General features: G+C 34.0%; 1 pseudogene; it reads right to left on the reverse strand.

Moving 5' to 3' along the window:
• Window positions 1–3,157: 3,157 nt before the first annotated feature.
• LOC108745483 lies at window positions 3,158–3,996 on the reverse strand (annotated as a pseudogene).
• Between the last annotated feature and the right edge of the window lie 2,732 nt (window positions 3,997–6,728).

Raw genomic sequence — 6,728 nt, forward strand, 5'->3', positions numbered from 1 at the left:
CTCGATAACGTGTATAAGATGTTTCTAGGCGAGTTAGTGGAATTTGACAATTTTATAGAGAGAATCATATTTTTTGTGAGATAGCATTTTACACAACATTTAAATGGATATTTTTCACATAGGAGATAACAAATGCGCGACGCCGTAATGTCGTGCGTTACAGCGCCTTAACTTGAAGGGAACCTACGAACAGTTTCAAAGATAAGGAATCAAAAGCAGGGACGACATTGCGATTATTTAGCGAGAACAGCGTTATGTATATGTATAAGTGCTCTACCAAACTCTCCGATTAGGCTCGAGCGCCTAATTCGGAGGGGCGAACATCAAGCGTGTGCAACATTACACTTCCATTGTCCCATAGTTTGCATCTGTTTCTCGGGGACGCGACTTCTCCCCAAAATCCGACCCGCGCACATATGTCATCTTCGTAAACGTAATCATTGTAATGTAAAATGCATTTTTACGAACAGTGCCGAAGACAAAATGTTTCAAAACTAGAAGTGGCTTGATCTGGAATAATTTGTATCGTAGAATTTAATTTACGCTTGCAGGACAACCATTTTTTAATAATACATTTCGTAAATCTTGAACGTTTTGGCACAAGATTTTTTTTAAGTTTCTAATTATTCTCAGAAATCTGTTGTTAATGAATGTCACATAGTACTCGTAGAACATCTTGCATTCCGATTTAAAACAAGTATTGACATAAAATTATATTTTTTATATATGTTTAATATTATAAATGATGAAGTTTGACGAAAAGATTCGTGAATCAAGCCATTTCTACCTAATAGGCCGTCTCTATATTTAATAAAAAGATCTTTTTTGCTCGTTTTTTTAATACAATAATGTCTCCTTCCAAAAATGTAGGAGGCACAGACATTTAATTGCCAGGGACGTTTGTGTTTTGACCTGTCACGCACCGCGAGTCGCGCTTCTACGTGTTTTGATTTATACGTATACGTACATACATACATACACAACACACACACACACACACATCGTATGTGTATATGTATGTATTTCCATGTATATGTATTATTCTTTTTATTTTTATTCATAACGATCTCTAAGATCTATAATGAGAGAGAATTGTAGTTGTATATTATCGCTTATAACTATATATATAATTTTGATTCATAAGAATTCACATATTAGTGATTAGTCCGTACTCGCGGTAGAATGCCAAAAACAACCAAAACATATTCATGAATTACGAGAAACTTTTTTTAAATACAGATCATAAATATTATCGCGACGTACTAAAATTTATCATGAAACCATCAATAAGTAATTTCTGTGGGAATTCCTCGAATTATGTTAATTTTATTTGTTGAGCGTAGCGGGCGCTTTGTTGGAAATCATATTATTTAAAATTATTATATGAATATGGTTATTATTTAATATCTAATATATTGGATATAGATATTAAGTTATTTTGCGAGAGTATGGTAAGGAAATAGACGAGTAGAAGAGAGCGCGCGCGTGTTTATGGCTGTATGTATGTGTATGCATGAAAGGAAAACGAAAGAAAAGAGAGGATAAACGACGAGCATTGTTATAGATAAGAGAGTAAATCGAAAATACGATAGAAAGAAAGATGAGAGAGTGAGAGGAGGAACGATGATGACATGTGAGAATTTTCGCGATACCAAAACATTCTTTCACGTGCAAAAATCTTTTTCTTGCGATTCGAAATGCGTCTCGTAATGTATCCGGATAGTCCTCGATGAGATGCGCTCGACGTATTTCATAAGGGATCGACTTAGTCTTACGTAAAACACCGTGAAAACAATACAAATGCGTGGATTTCAACGAACGCCGCTCCAATCGAGTGCTGAAAAATGCTCCATGAGTCCTTACACAACGCACTTCTTCTTACCTCCGTGTGCACATATCGGGACCGAGAGGGATAGACGCCCCCGTCAACGTCTAACACGAAAATTCCAAAGAGACAACACTCCGCAAGGGATACGAATCGCGGCGCTCGTCGGTAATCCACCAGATTCTTGCGTAATCTTTTTATATAAATAGTTTTATATTCCTTTGTAACGCGCAAAAAGGAGAAAAGAGAAAATGGGTGCGGAAGAGATAGTTTTTTCTACAGGGAAGAAAACGGTAACGAGTACGAGGAGAAAAGGTGATATAGGCGGAACAATAAAACATACCGGAAATATATCAAGAAAAGGATAGAAGATTGAAAGAAAACGGGGAAAGTTATACACTTGTGCGTGACTGTGTAGTGTCACCGAAGCGAAGCGTACTCGTGGGATCATTGAAATGAAACAGGCGGACGGATCGTCTGTGTAAATATTGTGTATTCGCATATGTGTAATACCTAAATGAAAAAGAGAAAAGAAAGAAAGAGGCGAAAAGAGAGAGAGAGAGAGAGAGAGAGAGAGAGGTGCGGCTCCGTCGAGCCGCGTGCGCGCACGGTGCGGTTGTAATTTACAGGAACTTACCTACCTAACGACGGTTAACATGGGAACATTGCACACACAATGCATATCCTCTGTTCATTTTACGTAGCCGACGAACTTTTTCCATCAAGAGCGTGAGCAGTGAGACCTTTTAGTCGTTTGTAAGGGTGCGCGAGGCTTGCGCTGCCTCCACTCCCCGCCCGCCCCGCACCCTCCTTGCATCCGCTTTAATCAAAATGCAACAAGTGTCGGCCGTGCGCGCTCAACGAGATCGGGTACATCGTACAGTCGCGCCGTTGTCATATCGCTTGCTACGCCGATTACGAGCGTGACGTGCAAATGATTTGGCTCATATTGAGTCAAACTGTATTTATTCGTCATGTTAATTCTTAACTGTTAAGGCGTAAAGGGATCATGTACGAGATAATTAATAATTCATACCTCGATAATAAGAGGAAAAAATATTAATATTTTTATTACTTTTTAATGCTTATGTGAAAAATAGTGATTTTTTTATTTATATATTATACACGTGAATACGTTATATACGTAATTGTTTTTCAAAATAAAATATTAGTAGAAAGACGAGATCAGTTAAATTTTCAAACTCGATTTCGTTAGATTCTAATTTTATTTGAATAAGAAATAAATAACAATAAATAAAGGGCAAACTAAGAGTCAAATACATTTTTTAAATAGTCACACAATTAAAAGGAATAAATTACAAATAAAGAAAAGTCGAATTGAAAAAAATATATAATAAAAAAACTCAGTTTATATAAATTCAAATATAAAACGTAGCAGCGAGTGCGACCGCCGTAAAACGCACTTCATTAGGATCATGTTCCATGTATTTCTTGCACACGCGAGCGACATCATCGAGAAGTGTCTTCAGTATAGTTGAACCGTGATTGATAGGTGCAGATTTTCGACCGTCCAGCTCGATATCCAGGAAATCGTCTTTATGGACAAAGGCGACAAAGTTATGGTACATCTCCACATCTTCCGCCGGTGCCTCGGTCTGTCCTTCCTTAGAGATTCCATATGAGTATCAATGATGTCTTGCGCTTTTTCTAAATGTTCGCCACGTTCTATATACGAAAGTCCTTTGATTTCTTCTAAAAACTTTTTAAAAAAGCCATCCTCCAGCTGTATCACATCCAAATTATTCGCCACATTGTGAAGTAATGCAATTGTTCCACACGCATTCGAAATAGATTGCTTTATATGATAAATTCTGCATCAATTTTGCTTATCTATCCTTAGCTTCTGTTTGCTCTTCGTTAGTCTTTTCAATCTTTGAAGAAATAGAATAAAGTAAAATGATGGCACAGGTTTAGGGATGATCGCCAACAATTCCGACTCTAAGCCGTATACATCTAAGATCGACCACTTCTTTGAAACACCTAACTTGTGGAGGAATTTTGTCATAATCTCTGAATTCGACTCCAAGGGCACCCAAGCCATGTTAAATATCTCATGATATCTTCCACAAGAAATTCCGTTTCAAAACGCCGGTAAATGTCTATCCGATTTATTCTTTAACGAGCTGATCTTCTCACATTTCGTTTCATGTCCTTGTTCACAAAGTCGACTAAATAAGTGTGTTTTACGGCGATCGCACTCGCTGCTACGTTTTATATATGAATTTAAACTGAATTTTTTTATTATATATTTTTTTCAATTTTACTTTTCTTTATTTATAATTTATTCCTTTTAATTGTGTGACTATTTAAAAAATGTGTTTAACTCTTACTTTGCGCTTTATTTATTGTTAGTTATTTTGTATATGAAGAGTCCTTCTCTATCTGTTAATGTATAAATAAGAGTCAGCCCAGATAATACAAACACATCTAAAAAAACAACGTTATGAAACATTGAGACGTTTTGTAGATTCTTGTATTATTTGAGGCAGACAAAAGAAACATAATCGACTTCCCCGCGATCTATTAGAAACATTTAATAAATATTTATTAAATATTTATTAAATCATTGATTATTGACGTTACACAAGCAAAGATGCTACCACAGTGAAGAATATAGATAAATTAGTGTTAAAGATTTAGCAATTAATTGTATGTGAGATCATTTAAAACTATTGATATACCGACAAAAGATTGAAACCGCAATATTTCTGACATTTATGATTGAACAATATTGTAAAAAAAGAGTATCTCATTGTTGACGTATTTTCTAGCGTGCGGACCGCGATAGTTGCCCGATCTCGAGAATGCGACCGCTATTTACGAACGATCAATCCGATGAATTTTCATTGCGCGGTGTTACGCGGTTTGCCGTGAGGATGCTCGATTCCTTCTGGTTTATTTGTCGGAACAGGAGACGCGCGATTGTATTGTACTTGTAGGCAGTGCCTCGTTCTCGTAACTGCGAGACTTGTATATTCTCCTACATCTTATGATTTTTTTTTAATTTATGTAAACATATTTAATATATCGCAGTATATTAATGCATATGACATCATTGAATATGTATTTTGAGATCATTGGATAAGACTTTTATATTTTTGAAGATAAGTTTAGCAGCGCTAAACACTAAAAAATGTCTGCACATTTTATTCACGCTTATAAGCGAAAGGAATAATTTTATATAAGCATTTTTATAAAATTTTTTGTTTGTATCATTATAAAATTTATACACATTCCTCTGTATTTTCTCTTATATCGATATAATATATTTCTAATTTATATTTTCTAAGAGTATTTCATGATACATTGAAATATCAGATAAAAAATGTATCTGTAAATGCAAATGTAAATTATATATTATATTATTATGCATATTATAACACGCATATTATATTGCATAATTTTATTGCTCGGCTTAGAATAACATGAAACTTAAGGGAGGAAATTTGTGTAACCGGTTCAAAGAACTAAAAAAGTTTTTTTACTTCAATTATTAATAGAGTACATATAACAAATTTTAAAATTACAGAATGAAATACGAAGTTTTAAAATTGATAAAAATATTGCAAGATATTTAGTGACATATATTAACTTAGTATAAAATGTTCTTCCCAAAAACACATAAATATTAAGATTAATGCTTTACGTAATCTATCAGATTGCACATTTAAATAAACACGTATTTAAATTAACATAATCTCTTTCTCTTCCTGCTTGTTGATTAAAGCCAAGCAATAAGATTAAAATGGAAAACTAATATCTTTGTTTTTCTTTTTAAAAAAACATACAGTTTTTAGTTTATCATTTGAGAGAATGTCGTTTACATAAATGATAATTTTTCGTATAGACACAATCGATTTTTCGGTGTAGCTACTGCTATGTTTATTCGTTTCCAGTATTGTACTTGTATCAATTATCATGTTTAACTATATCGGAAAAAGCGCGCAAGACTCGCAGGTGGATTATGTCCTTGAAGAAGCGAGGCACACCTAGGAATTGCATGCTTGTAATTGTATATCGTTACAGAGCGTTCTTGAGCCGAGAATTGTTGGCAGAAATAAACAAGAAGTCTAATTTACCAAGTGTCTTACTGTAAAGTATCTACTCTGATTATACCAATAAATGATGGATACGGGTTCGCAGTATGAAGGCAGAAGTGTCAAGTGATTCGACGTTAATTATACGAACTCTGGAAGTCGAAACGTTCGAAAATATCAATTTTCGAGAACCTATATCTGTTTGTATCGTCATTACTATAAGAAAAAGGAAGATTGTGTCCTATGATAAAAATTTACTCCTACTCTTATGCACAACTCTTATCGTGAAAAAGCCAAAGTATTAACTTATTTTTATGACTTTGAGAAATTTGCGATAATACTATACTTCTGTTTGTATCGCGTAGATTGAGAGATATTCTTATATTGTTTAAGCTTGCTACGATTAATTATTCATCTTTTCGTCTTTTTAAAATTATATGTAACCTCATTTTGGAACGATTTTCTGCATTTAACTTTCATTGACAATTTTCAAGCACATGAATTTTGTATACTACATGTTAGATAAGCAATGCAAGTTGCAAATTTGTTTTTGCATTTAAGTTTTTGAAAAAAAAAAAAAAACGAATGAATGTACTTTATATTAAAAGAAAAATCCGCTTCTATCTTAAGAAACGCTAAGACTCTGGCGTTAAATATTTTTCCGCTTGAAATTAGTATCGATTAGGGATTGTTTGGATAAATGCGAACGGCAAACTGAGCGGCAACGCCACATACAGAAGCATACAAATACAATAAAAAGAAAGAGAGAAAGAGAAAGAGGTATTATTTCTACACGAAAGCTGAGATAAAAGTATATATAAATAATATATATATATATGACAAAG

Source organism: Trachymyrmex septentrionalis, unplaced genomic scaffold, assembly GCF_001594115.1.
Source record: "Trachymyrmex septentrionalis isolate Tsep2-gDNA-1 unplaced genomic scaffold, Tsep1.0 scaffold14, whole genome shotgun sequence".
NCBI classification, from domain to species: Eukaryota; Metazoa; Arthropoda; class Insecta; order Hymenoptera; family Formicidae; genus Trachymyrmex; species Trachymyrmex septentrionalis.